General features: G+C 37.3%; 1 long non-coding RNA gene across 2 annotated transcripts; it reads left to right on the plus strand.

The window, feature by feature from the left end:
• The first annotated feature begins 6400 nt into the window (after positions 1–6400).
• LOC145551979 (uncharacterized) lies at positions 6401–11106 on the plus strand. Of its 2 annotated transcripts, none has more exons than XR_014087884.1 (2): positions 6401–6746; positions 10139–11106. It is a non-coding gene; the product is annotated as an uncharacterized LOC145551979 (long non-coding RNA). The 2 variants fall into 2 exon arrangements; XR_014087885.1 differs by lacking the exon at positions 6401–6746 and adding an exon at positions 8077–8612.
• The last annotated feature ends 2969 nt before the right edge of the window (positions 11107–14075 follow it).

Raw genomic sequence — 14075 nt, forward strand, 5'->3', positions numbered from 1 at the left:
TTATATAATGTTAGGTTGTTTTTCTGGCAATTGCATAGCTGCAGCATACCAGCAGACTAATGCGTTGAATGTGCTGAGACCCATTCAACGCATTAGAAACCAATCAGAACCAAAGGACAAACTTTTGGTTCTGATTGGTTGTTTCTGGACAGAAGCAAAGACAGAGGAATTTTCACAGATTCTCTGTTTCATATTTTATTGTCAGACACTTAACAAATATTCATCCATCCACTTATATGTGTTAAGTCTAACACACTTATCCTTGCACACACACTGTTTTGATTGTGTCTGTTTTGATTTCCTAAATTTGTGTGAAGCGTTGAATTTCCATAATGCCCAGTGTTGGCAAAACCTGGGTTTGCTAACACTCAGGTGGTTAGTTCCACCTGGGTCTGGGTCGGTGTAAAGGGGTAGCTGGGCATAGCTTTTTCTTCATGCGAATGTCAGCATGAAGGCCCCCCATGCAACCAGTGGAGGTTGGTTGCATGGATGTCTGTCTTTCTTCAGACCTCCCTGATTGATTGGAGGTCCATCTTTCCTCGGACCTCCCTGGTTGATTGGAGGTCCGTCTTTCCTCGGACCTCCCTGGTTGATTGGAGGTCCGTCTTTCCTCGGACCCCCCTGATTGATTTGAGGTCCATCTTTCCTCGGACCTCCCTGATTGGTTGGAGGTCCATCTTTCCTCGGACCTCCCTGATTGATTGGAGGTCCATCTTTCCTCGGACCTCCCTGATTGATTGGAGGTCCATCTTTCCTCGGACCTCCCTGGTTGATTGGAGGTCCGTCTTTCCTCGGACCCCCCTGATTGATTTGAGGTCCATCTTTCCTCGGACCTCCCTGATTGGTTGGAGGTCCATCTTTCCTCGGACCTCCCTGATTGATTGGAGGTCCATCTTTCCTCGGACCTCCCTGATTGATTGGAGGTCCATCTTTCCTCGGACCTCCCTGATTGATTGGAGGTCCATCTTTCCTCGGACCTCCCTGGCTGATTGGAGGTCCATCTTTCCTCGGACCTCCCTGGCTGATTGGAGGTCCATCTTTCCTCGGACCTCCCTGGTTGATATGAGGTCCGTCTTTCTTCAGACCTCCCTGATTGATTGGAGGTCCATCTTTCCTCGGACCCCCCTGATTGATTTGAGGTCCATCTTTCCTCGGACCTCCCTGATTGGTTGGAGGTCCATCTTTCCTCGGACCTCCCTGATTGATTGGAGGTCCATCTTTCCTCGGACCTCCCTGATTGATTGGAGGTCCATCTTTCCTCGGACCTCCCTGATTGATTGGAGGTCCATCTTTCCTCGGACCTCCCTGGCTGATTGGAGGTCCATCTTTCCTCGGACCTCCCTGGTTGATATGAGGTCCGTCTTTCTTCAGACCTCCCTGGTTGATTGGAGGTCTGTCTTTCCTCGGACCTCCCTGGTTGATTGGAGGTCCATCTTTCCTCGGACCTCCCTGGTTGATTGATGGTCTGTCTTTCTTTAGACCTCCCTGGTTGATTTGAGGTCTGTCTTTCTTCAGACCTCCTTTGCTGATTGAAGGTCTGTCTTTCCTCAGACGTCCCTGGTTGATTGAAGGTCTGTCTTTCCTTGTTCTCCTCTGTTGGTAGGGAGCCTTCTGTTTGCAGGGGGACCTCTGGTTGGGTGGAAACTCTAGGATGGTTGTTTTCTAGAGTACCTTTCAACTTCAGCTTCAGTTCCGCAACCTGACCCTGCAAAGATTTCACCATTTCCTCCTGCTCTTTGAACTTGGAAGCTTGCTCAGCGTAACTTTTGAGCTGCTCCTCATATTTAAGTCTCAATCTATATTCTTCGACCATTACTTCAATCTGACCTTTATAGCGGGAGGCATATTTTTCAGCCTCCCACTTGAAGTGCTCCAGCTGTCGAAGAATGGTCTTGTCGGTTGAAACTTTGGAAGAGCAAGCAGCCTGTTCACGTTTAGCTTGCAAGTGACGTTCTTTTTCCAACATATTTTGCAGCTTTTGAATCTCCTCCTGCTGTGATGTGACTTCAGCCTGGTATGCAGTACTTCGATCTCTTTCTTCATGGAGTTCGAAGATCTTATTCTGCAGTTCGGTTTTAAGATCGTCTACCTGCTTTGTCAGATCTCTAACGTGTTGGCTTGTCTCTTCTTCTAAGGGGATGATCTTTAAGTCAGCAGATGGAGTCATTTCCTGCTTGACCTCCAATGACCTTGGATTCTTCAAGTCACCTGAAGGACTTGATTCCCCCTGGATGTCTGTCGATTCATCTTCCGACTTAATGGAAGATGAATCAACAGATTCAAAAGAATCGCTGTCATCTTCTAAAGGGAAAATGATCGCGTCGTAGTCGACTTGGATGTTGAGATCCATTATGTCGACCCATGAAAGCTCAGCTGGAAAAGCTTCATGTTGACAAACAATCTGTTGTTCCTTCATATTTAAACGGTGGTAAATTCTCGCTTCTTTGAAAGGCGTGTAATATCTGGAATCCGATAAACTTCGTATGTGCTCTGAAGAGGGATCTGCCGCGATATAACTGTGGAACAGGTCAGAGAAAATACTGTCTGTGAGCTACATTCAAGACAGAGATTCCCTTATGATATCATAGAGTTATGACATCAATGCTGATGTCATTGATGCCATTGGAACTGAACATTCTATTGTAGCCTGAAGTAAAAACATTTTGCTAGACAATGTCAATCCATTGAGAAGTTTTAATTTTTGTTATCAAACATTATGAAGCCAAAAAAAACAACAACTCGGAAATATACAGGGCCAACCTCGAGAATCAACTCAAATCCAGTTTCACACAAATACAAGGATGCTGGCATAAATGTTTAGCTTTTGAATGGCAACGTTCTAGGTTGCCATCAAGCTAATTTTGTCTTAGCTAATCGTCTTGTCTCTTCCACAAAGAGACTTGCAAACATACCTTTATCTTAGCTTTTTTCTATTCTTCCTCTTTTTCTCTCTACCTCAAGAATAAGTTCTCTTTTGTGACATTGGTTTGCTTGCTTTACTTCCACCTGTGCTTTTTTGAGGTTTTAATGTGCATTGAACAGCAGCTCAAATCACAGGGTAACTTTACCGACCATGGCCACCAGGGGGAACCGAAGAGCAATTATTTTTTTTCTTTTTGCCCATATCAAAATTGGTTTCCACATGACTAAATATATATTTAATGTTTGGAAGGAATCTGTGAAAGGAGTCTGTTGCCCTGTCATTGAGGTTCAAATTTATAGGACTACTGATTGCTAAATGAAGGAGCAGGTGTGTGAAGTTTTCAACTCCTAATTTCCTCCATGTCTCTTCTCAGATACGTGGTGCATAGCTGAGGAAATCCCCAGGTTACAATTCAATAAAATCGAAATCATCTTTAAGTGTATAATAATGTCTATGTCCAATGTACAATTTACGCTTCATGAATTAATGTATTTTTGTCTAGTTTTTAGAGCAAATATCATATATAACTAAACATGCAGAGAGTTGAACACTGTCAAGGAATCTAGTAATATAATGTAAAATAATTATATGAAACCTGAAATAATTTAAAGAGGTGAAAAGTAAAAAATATAAATTAGAAGAAACAGAAATTAGTAAAAAAAAAAAAAAAGATCTGAACAAAGCATAAGAAGTAGGAAAGAAAGTGCAAAAAATGCTAGAAAGTGGAAGGAGCATAAAGAAATCAGAAACACAAGCAGAAATGAAATGGACCGACCGACCGACGAGCCGTCTGTCCATCCAAGGCCCATACAGAAACGTTGACAAGCAGAATGCTGAGAAACAGATACAAACATAGCACAAGAGAAAAATGCATTGAAGAATAGGAGAAAGTGTTACATGACTATACTCCAGAAGAATTTGACAGAAAACAGTAAGACTTGTAGCAATGATAGTAATAGTTCTTTAAAGTAAACTTATGTGGCTACAATTTAATGCACAAAATTATTTCTCTACAGTGAAATATGCATGAACAGCATCATTTTGTTTGTCAAAAAGCATAAAAAGTAAAAAAAAAAAGGCAGTTACTAGAGTGTACACTCTAGTAACTGACTACAGTTACAGAATTCCACCATGTATTTCAATGGCGCAAAAAATTTGCACAAAAAGGCAATTATTTCAAAAAGTACAATAGTGAATTTTAGGAAAAGACATAGCACAAATCTCCAGAAGAAGCAGAACATTTTGATATATGAATTAGCACAATTAGTTGAAGTTAGTAGAAGTAGTTAACGACGGAAAAATCTGAGCAGGATCTCAATAAGTGAGAATGCGGTAATGCATTCTCACTGATTATGCCTCAAGAAATAGTAATATTCAAGCAGCCAATTAAGAGAAGGAAACATGAAAAATCAAATAGTTAACATGAGCAAGCATTTTACTTCGTGGCTTGTCAATAAGCATCCAAATAAAGCCATCCTATCAGTTACTGTATTCTTACATTAAATAATTACAAATGAGCAAATTATTTTATACTTTAATTCGTTTAGGAGATTAGTTTGTGGCGGTTCACATTTGACACCCAAAAACACTTCTTTCGCCGAAACAGTTGATTGATTAATTTAAATTAAGAGTACATTAGGCGCTTTTTCTAGGATTATAAAACTCTAATTTCTCCTGTCTCGAAAAAAGTTTTGTTTAACACCTCATAATGCTGTATTAGCGGTATGGAGCGGGACTCGAACTCGGGCAGTTAACTTTGCACAGCAGATGGCCACTACACGTTGATATACAAGCACATCCAGTCAACCGAGAATTTGTAACGCTGTAGTTCTTCAAAGACTTATGAGAGATTAAATAAATGCCCTATCAAACATTTTTGCATCAGAAGACCTCCTTGAATGTGACTTTGTTTTTAGTGTATAATTAAATATTTGCTCTCTGCTCTCCAATTTCATATCTTTTTTACAGTAAAACATTTTCCTTTTTCCCATAATGTCTAATTTTATATTGTTAATGTTTCACTATCCTAAATCTATGGAGTGGCCCTCTCACCTTGGGAGAATCTAATCTTGTAAAAGAAAATAACAAAATGAGGCCCCGATTCAGAGCTGCTTTTCTTCATAAGCTCTTAAAGTATTTCCCAGCAAACGAAATGGCTTTTAACACATTGAAAATCCACCTGAGGGTTGTTGCAATATCTAGGTTTAGTCATTTAGCTGTGCAGAGTCTTCCAGCCTGTTCTGCTCTTAAAGACGCCCCGTCTACCACCTTGAGATACAACGTTCACAAATCCCTCTTCGACAAGCTATAGGAGTTCAGAACTTTTTGTTGTTGGCTTTGTAAAACATGCAACCCATAGACTCTGCAAATGCATTGGGATACTTAGGAGGTTCATCTTTGCAAGTTTTGTATTTTAAGTCACAATTATATTTTATACTAACTATATTAGCTCTGTGCAGGGGTGTAGGAACAAGTTTATCATTGGGGGTGAGGGGAGAGACACATATCGGAAACTTGAAAGATCCGTAAATAGCTTGAGCAAAAATGTCAAACAATGGTGTCATCAGCTGTTACTCTAATCTGACCCCTTGTAACGCGTAATCTAACGTGTTACTATTTACAATCCAATAATCACATTAAAATTACGTATCCAAGTTAAGTATTTGTGATTATTTTTAGAAAACACATATTGTTGCTTTCTTCTTTTTCCTTGGGGAGATAGGTTTCATATGTAACACCAGCGACACAAACGTAAACGATGGAGGGAAAAGACATGCACATTTTATACCTGATGGATGAATTTTTCATTGAATGATCAAATTACTCTTTCAAAGTAACTATGCCATCCATGGCAATAAACTAACTAGACTATAAATCATATGTGTGTAGACCTGTCACAATAACAAATTTTGATAAACAATATTATTGTTTTTTTAGACCATTTTTAAGTAATAAATGTTAATGGGAAAATTATAATGCAAGAACACAATCTGAAAGATCAGTAAACTTAAAATTATAATGAACATTTAACACCGCAACTGGAAGACATTTCAAATATCCAAAATAAATAAACAAAACAACAAATAAAATGAATTTTGAAGTCTTTGTAAATAAAATTTTCCTTCAAAAAAAAGGTTTAGCTGAGACCAAAGCACCAACCTGAAAGCTTTTATCAGTTTTTTTTGTAGAAAGAAAGAGAAATAAAAAGAGAAGTGAGAAATCATGCCAATGGAAATTATTGAATTTGTTTTAATTTATCATGAGCACGGAGCTCGGTTCATTGTGCGCGTGGAAGCGGACACGCAGCGGCACGAGCTGACTCCGCCGCATGCGCAGCGTGTCGCAGCGCCTCGTGCATCTCTGGATCTTTGCAACTCGGTGCGGATCTCGCGCGCCGCTCTCCCAGGCGACTCCAATGTAAACCTTAACTATAAACCTTGGGGCTGGTACAGTTTTTAATCATTTAACTCACACATTGTGATTAACATTAGAGTTGCTACCTGTAACTATCCTGGCTCCCTGGCTGGGCTGGCAGTTTTGGCGGGTCTGAATCGCTGCCAACAAAAAACTCCGCTTCATCTCCAAGATGAGAACAAAATATGTCCAGTTTTTGGCTTTTCCTTGCTCTCTTTTTTTCCACCCTTCTCACTTTGTCGCTCCACTCCAATTCAAAAGAGCAGAACAAATGTAATGTTTTTTGAACAATAACCATTTTTGTTGCTAAGAGATGAGTATGTTTACTGGTAACCAAGTGCCACGAAGTGAACTTCAGATTTTTACATTTGCAAAATTTGCCAACTGTAAATGTCTTATATCTAATCAGGTAAGCATTATTTCGAAAGAGTTTATGTTTTATAATCTATATAACTTGTTAATTTGGTTTTAAGAGATAAGCGGGGTATTTTTCTGGTAACGAACTGCCACGAAGTCTAAATCGAGATTTAGATTTGAGAGAGAGCAGAAGAAATCCTATGTTTTTTGAACAATAACAATTTTTGTTGCTAATCTGTTGCTAAGAGATCGGTGTGTTTACTGGTAACTGAGTGCCACGAAGTGAACTTCAGATTTTTACTTTAGTGTAATTTGCCAACGGTAAATGTCTTGTATCTAATCAGGTAAGCGTTATTTCGAAAGAGCTTTTGTTTTATAAACTACTTGTTATTAATTTGGTTTTAAGAGATAAGCGGGTTTTTTCTGGTAACGAACTGCCACGAAGTCTAAATCGAGATTTTTACTTTTGTGTTGAATGTGTGTTTGATATATTTGCCATTAATGACAACAACAAATAAAACTTTTCTGCAAAATTCACCCACTGCACAATTCTTGTTAGTGTAAAATAAGTGGTATTTCAAAAGAGCGGGAGAAACATATTTTTTTATCAATAAGAATTTTTGTTGCTACGTTAATCTGTTGTTTAGAGATTATCGCGTTTTCTGGTAACCAAGTTCCACAAAGTTCCATAAAGTAAACGTCTGAGAGAGAGCAGAAGAAATCCTATGTTTTTTGAACAATAACAATTTTTGTTGCTAATCTGTTGCTAAGAGATCGGTGTGTTTACTGGTAACTGAGTGCCACGAAGTGAACTTCAGATTTTTACTTTAGTGTAATTTGCCAACGGTAAATATCTTGTATCTAATCAGGTAAGCGTTATTTCAAAAGAGCTTTTGTTTTATAAACTACTTGTTATTAATTTGGTTTTAAGAGATAGCAGGGTTTTTTCTGGTAACCAACTGCCACGAAGTATGAATCGAGATTTTTACTTTTGTGTTGAATGTGTCTTTAATATATTAGCCATTAATGACAAAAAAAAATTATAACTCTTCTGCAAAATTCACCAACTGCACAATTCTTGTTAGTGTAAAATAAGTGGTATTTCAAAAGAGCGGGAGAAACATTTTTTTATCAATAAGAATTTTTGTTGCTACGTTAATCTGTTGCTTAGAGATGATCGCGTTTTCTGGTAACCAAGTTCCACAAAGTTCCATAAAGTAAACGTCTGAGAGAGAGCAGAAGAAATCCTATGTTTTTTGAACAATAACAATTTTTGTTGCTAATCTGTTGCTAAGAGATCGGTGTGTTTACTGGTAACTGAGTGCCACGAAGTGAACTTCAGATTTTTACTTTAGTGTAATTTGCCAACGGTAAATGTCTTGTATCTAATCAGGTAAGCGTTATTTCGAAAGAGCTTTTGTTTTATAAACTACTTGTTATTAATTTGGTTTTAAGAGATAAGCGGGTTTTTTCTGGTAACGAACTGCCACGAAGTCTAAATCGAGATTTTTACTTTTGTGTTGAATGTGTGTTTGATATATTTGCCATTAATGACAACAAAAAATAAAACTTTTCTGCAAAATTCACCCACTGCACAATTCTTGTTAGTGTAAAATAAGTGGTATTTCAAAAGAGCGGGAGAAACATATTTTTTTATCAATAAGAATTTTTGTTGCTACGTTAATCTGTTGCTTAGAGATGATCGCGTTTTCTGGTAACCAAGTTCCACAAAGTTCCATAAAGTAAACGTCTGAGAGAGAGCAGAAGAAATCCTATGTTTTTTGAACAATAACAATTTTTGTTGCTAATCTGTTGCTAAGAGATCGGTGTGTTTACTGGTAACTGAGTGCCACGAAGTGAACTTCAGATTTTTACTTTAGTGTAATTTGCCAACGGTAAATGTCTTGTATCTAATCAGGTAAGCGTTATTTCAAAAGAGCTTTTGTTTTATAAACTACTTGTTATTAATTTGGTTTTAAGAGATAGCAGGGTTTTTTCTGGTAACCAACTGCCACGAAGTATGAATCGAGATTTTTACTTTTGTGTTGAATGTGTCTTTAATATATTAGCCATTAATGACAAAAAAAATTATAACTCTTCTGCAAAATTCACCAACTGCACAATTCTTGTTAGTGTAAAATAAGTGGTATTTCAAAAGAGCGGGAGAAACATATTTTTTTATCAATAAGAATTTTTGTTGCTACGTTAATCTGTTGTTTAGAGATTATCGCGTTTTCTGGTAACCAAGTTCCACAAAGTTCCATAAAGTAAACGTCTGAGAGAGAGCAGAAGAAATCCTATGTTTTTTGAACAATAACAATTTTTGTTGCTAATCTGTTGCTAAGAGATCGGTGTGTTTACTGGTAACCAAGAGCCATGAAGTGAACTTCAGATTTTTACTTTTGCAAAAGTAAAAATCAAAAAGCAGAGCACAAACATTTCTAATGTAACTATTGCCCACATTAAAAGTAGGCTTTTTCCTAAAATAAGTCAATGTAAGACAACATGCTAGTTATAGTCCACATGCCACTGGCTGCATTTAGGCTAATATTACCATTATTCGATCTTGATATTGCCTAATGTTTTGTGATACCATGTATAGGCTACAGAACAAAGACAGAAATATTTACAGAAAGAGATGTTTAAGCTGAATCATTGCAAAGGCAGAAATGATAAAGAAAAACACCATTTATCTTAAACTCCTAGAACTGGCTTTAATTCTTGAGTTAAAGGAATTCTATTAAAAAACAGAAACACCTGCTTTAAAAGCAGACTTAAAATGTTCCTTTCTGTGAGCACCCTATGTATCATCTGATATTGTTCGGACAGGTTCAGATCTGATATCACTTGCCTTGTTAAATTTCCTGTTCCTAAGTTCTCTGACGAGGCTCAGAAATTTGATAACGAGTCAGATTTCTAAGTTTTAAAATGTTATCAGAAAGGTAGAAGGTTTGCAAATTATTTTCCTTACACTTTACAGTTATGCAGCACTTTGTGTTGATCTGAAGTAATCATCTTTGTTGTAAAATATCTTGGAATTTGTGGCTGCAGCATTGCATATGCTAGAAATAGTTATGGGATGTAAGCACTTCTGCACATCATGGTGCTTGTTAAGAGAGCCTAAATATTGTATGTTTATGTTATGTCCCTCAGTTACTCAACATATACTGTTACAGAAACTCACAATTTCAGTGTTGGGGTCACATTGTATTTGGGAAACGTTTGATAGTTGTGCACATAAGAAAAAATAATGTAGTGACTAAACATTTAATGTAATGACTAAAACTGTATGATCACGTAAAAGGTTAAAATAAGATTAATAAATATATATGTATAGAAAACAACAAGGACAATGACAAAACAAACCCTAATTGATTTCTATTTGCTTTTTCAAGCATCTGACCTCTGACCTCAACTCTTCCCATCTGTCCTCCCATGGACCAGATGATGTCCCTCCTACAAAATCAGCCGATGAAAATGATCGAGAAGATCTGGAGGATCAAGAAGACAAAAAAGACCTCCATCACCTCCAGGGGACAACTGTCAGTCTCCTGTTGGGCATTTGGACTGAAAACTGTGTGAGACTGAGCTTTAACAACCTCTGCTGGTCTGCTGTCCAGTATCAGCGTAGAGGAAGAAAAGCTAAACATGCTTCAGAGCTGTGAGAGAAGACGACTCTGAACTGTTGACGCTTGTTTCATCTGTGGACAACATGGACATTTCCTGAGGGATGATCTGGACAACCCAAAGATCCAACACCAGAACCAGTTGGACTGACAGGAAGCCAGAGGAGAGAGACGGGGGAGGATTTGGCTGCAGCAACACCGAGACCGAGTGGGGGAGAGGGGCGAGAAGGAAGGAACAACATGAATCCACATCAACCACTGGGAAGGACGACCTGTCTGTAATGTCCATCTAGATCACTTTAAATCTGAAACAACAGAGCAATAGAGTGAGCAGCAAAACTTCATTCTACCAAGTATCAAGTACTTCAACTTTTGACACCAAAGAGGACAATGTCCAGAGCAACAGCTAGTTTAGATGTTTCTGAAAGGCTCTCCACTCAAAGAACTATTGCTGGTCCACTGCCGAGTGACCGAAGCAGAGAGTGAAGATTTATACTTTTATGACAGGAGGTAACAAATCCTCCTGAGCAGGTGATCAGTGTTCCTGCTTCTATGCTTTACCTACTTTCCAGATGGAAAATCTGCGCTTTCTTGTTGGGTTTTGAACGGACACTTATCTATACCTTCACTGCACTAATGTAATTTTTTTGTTTTGTTGGGTTTTCTAGAAAACACATGAAATTGGGTAGCTTAATTATGATCATTCTTAGTTGTTTGACTCCTAAGGATGTTTAAGAGTTTAGAAATTCATTCTTCTAGACATAAGAGAAGTCAATTTAAAATTAACTTTAATGGGTGTAAAATACTCATGTGTTGTCTCTGCCTGGCAGAGCTTTCCATCCAGAATTGCTTCATGATTGATTGTCTTACAAGCTCTCTGTATTGTGGATAATTCATAAATAAACCTGATTGAGTGATTTTACCTGAACAGTGCTTGGTAAGTTTTTTTCCACAACAATGGACAAAAACATTAAAGGCTTTCAAGTAAAAGGCGTGGCAGTTTTAGCTAATGTTGGAACCATGAGCCAATGCTAACATTAGCATATTAGCCTGCAAAGACTTTTATGCGTCATCTTTTCAAAGAAAAATTAACCTGTAACCATATATGCGAGTAGTAAAGGCATACATGGCACATGAAAATATACTGAAGACGAATAACTCACCTTTAAAGAAGCTCTGCTTTTTCCAATGGAAGCTTCCCACACTTTACTGCACATGCGCACCGCTGAGCTGAAGCATTCACTCCAGTGACAAAAATAGTCAAATCCAGTTTACTCAAAATAATGTAGTCTTGTACTTTTCTCAGGCCAAACATGTACATTGCTCACATTACTTGAGTTGAATAAACAATTTAGTGAGACTTGAGTAAAGCATACAAACCTAATTTAAGTAAGAATAGGTATTGCCTTTTAGAATGTTCTAGGCAAGGGCGTAGAAAGAGTCTGTCATTGGGGGAGACGCATATTGGAAACCTGACAGATCAGTAAATATTTTGAGCAGAAATGTCAAACAATTATGCCATCATCACATCAGTAATGCGTTACTCTAATCTGACCCTTGGGTCAGTAACAAGTATTCTAACACGTCACTATTTACAATCCAAAAATTAGGATTCCAGGATGAACACTCACTTTAGCATTTGCCTCACAACTAGCAAGCTACATACTCTGGTAGCACAGACAGGCTACCAGATTCTGATATATCTTATTGGTCAAAAGACATTTGATTATTGGTCAAAATGCACTGATATAAATTGACTTGCAGTTGAACTGGTTCTACTTCTTTCTAAAACCAAAGTAAAAAACAAATAATAAAATAGGACTCTGCAGTTTTAAACTCAATGCAGCAGTTTGACCAACAAAAATAAAATCTAAAAAACAAGTTTTGTTCTTCTTGAACAACTCTACATCATGCAACATCAGTTTGATCTACAAAATAAATAAAAATGATACTTTTCACATCTGACACCTTAGCTCCTCACTGTTAACTCAGTGTCACTTTCCAGCCCTGCATTCAGTAACTTACCAAACATGAGCCATAAAAAACACTGAAGCAAAAAGCCTAAATGTTTTTATTCTCCTGTCATTTTTAGCTGCAAACATTTAATTAAAAATATCTACAGATGTGTTTCTGTCTCTGACTCTCTGCAACCTGGTGTTCCTGCATGGATTCATGGATTTACAACAGACACTACAGTCATTTACAGGATCAGAATGTGAACTAAATATAAAAAGTGTGTTTTTATCATACAGAATGAGAATTTATAGGTCTTCATAATAATAAGATGTATACATTATTATATATCTCAACTCTATTTACTTTGTAGCAAAAATTTTCACTAATTTATTTTTAAACCTCACCTCAAGCGCTTTTCTTATTGTCTCATGTAATTAATATAATTTTTTATATAATTAATATAATTAATTAATATAATTTTTATATCTTCACACTCTGAAACTCCACCTGGCTCTCCTATGCCTGATCTGCTCCTCTCATAATAAAATAATTTAGCTTATTTGAAAATTAAAAACAATTCATACATATTTCACTACACTAAATGAAGGCCCCACCAGAGCTTCTTCACCTTTCTTCAACATCATTCTAGCACTGCTGTTCTCCTAAATATCTATATAATATAATATAATATAATATAATATAATATAATATAATATAATATAATATAATATAATATAATATAATATAATATAATATAATATATAAATACACGTTTAGTGGTCAAGTATGATCAGGTGTTGCTCACTTTAAATAATAAAAAGGCTAATTTTGCTGCTTTTTCAGTCTCATTCTAAATCATTGTGACTAGACTAGCTAACTTTTAAACAAAGTTAGCAGTAAAATTTTGGACATGTAACTATTCCAGAATTAAAACAGCTTAACCAAAAAGATTTAGTTCTATATATGAAAATAAACGGACAACAAGATGTTATAAACGAGCGATATTCATGGCAAAATTCCTGACAGATCGTTTACCTTATTCAAACTGAGTTTCTCTGACCCCGTCTGCTGCTGCCTTTATTCTGAGCCGTTCAGAGGGGAGCGGGGAGGAAGCGCTCTGCTAATGCGCTGTTGTGGGCCTTCAAAATAAAAGCATGCGAGTGGAAGATTTTAAAATTCTTCGCAACTGAGGTGAAATTATTGGGGGGGATGAATGTGACACTCTCTTCAATATGGGGGGGGGGGGGGGGGGGACTTGGCCCCCCCGTTCCCCCCGCTTCCTACGCCTATGGCTCTGTGTATCAAAAACTATTTGATAAAACAGTAAGTACTGTACTGTTATGGGGGAAATGTTCCCCCGTAGTATTCCGCCATACACTGTTGGCATAATTATTACTGTTTTATTACCCACAGTTACAATACCTTTTGGACTTTAGCACTCTCAGGCAGCTGTTTGTGTAATGTGGATGGGTGTGACCTACAGTTTTATCGAGGTGAGCATATTTCTTTCTGCCAGGCAAAATGGCAAAATAAACACCATAAAGCACACACACAAAAAAATAAAACAAATATTCTAAAATGCATTTCATGAAAAAGTTACATTGCTCAATAACACGGCTAAGAAGGAGCAAGAAATGTTGAAACACTGAACAGGACAAACAGGTTTAAATGTCATGAATAGGAGAAAAAATATATATCTGAAGATATATTTTGTTTTTAAAAGGTTGGACAGTTGAATAAAACATAATCCTCAACAGAACAGATGGGTGGACTTGTGACTGGTTTGTAAATGAACAAAG

This window comes from Poecilia reticulata, chromosome 6, assembly GCF_904066995.2.
Source record: "Poecilia reticulata chromosome 6, P_reticulata-male-v2, whole genome shotgun sequence".
Taxonomy (NCBI): Eukaryota; Metazoa; Chordata; class Actinopteri; order Cyprinodontiformes; family Poeciliidae; genus Poecilia; species Poecilia reticulata.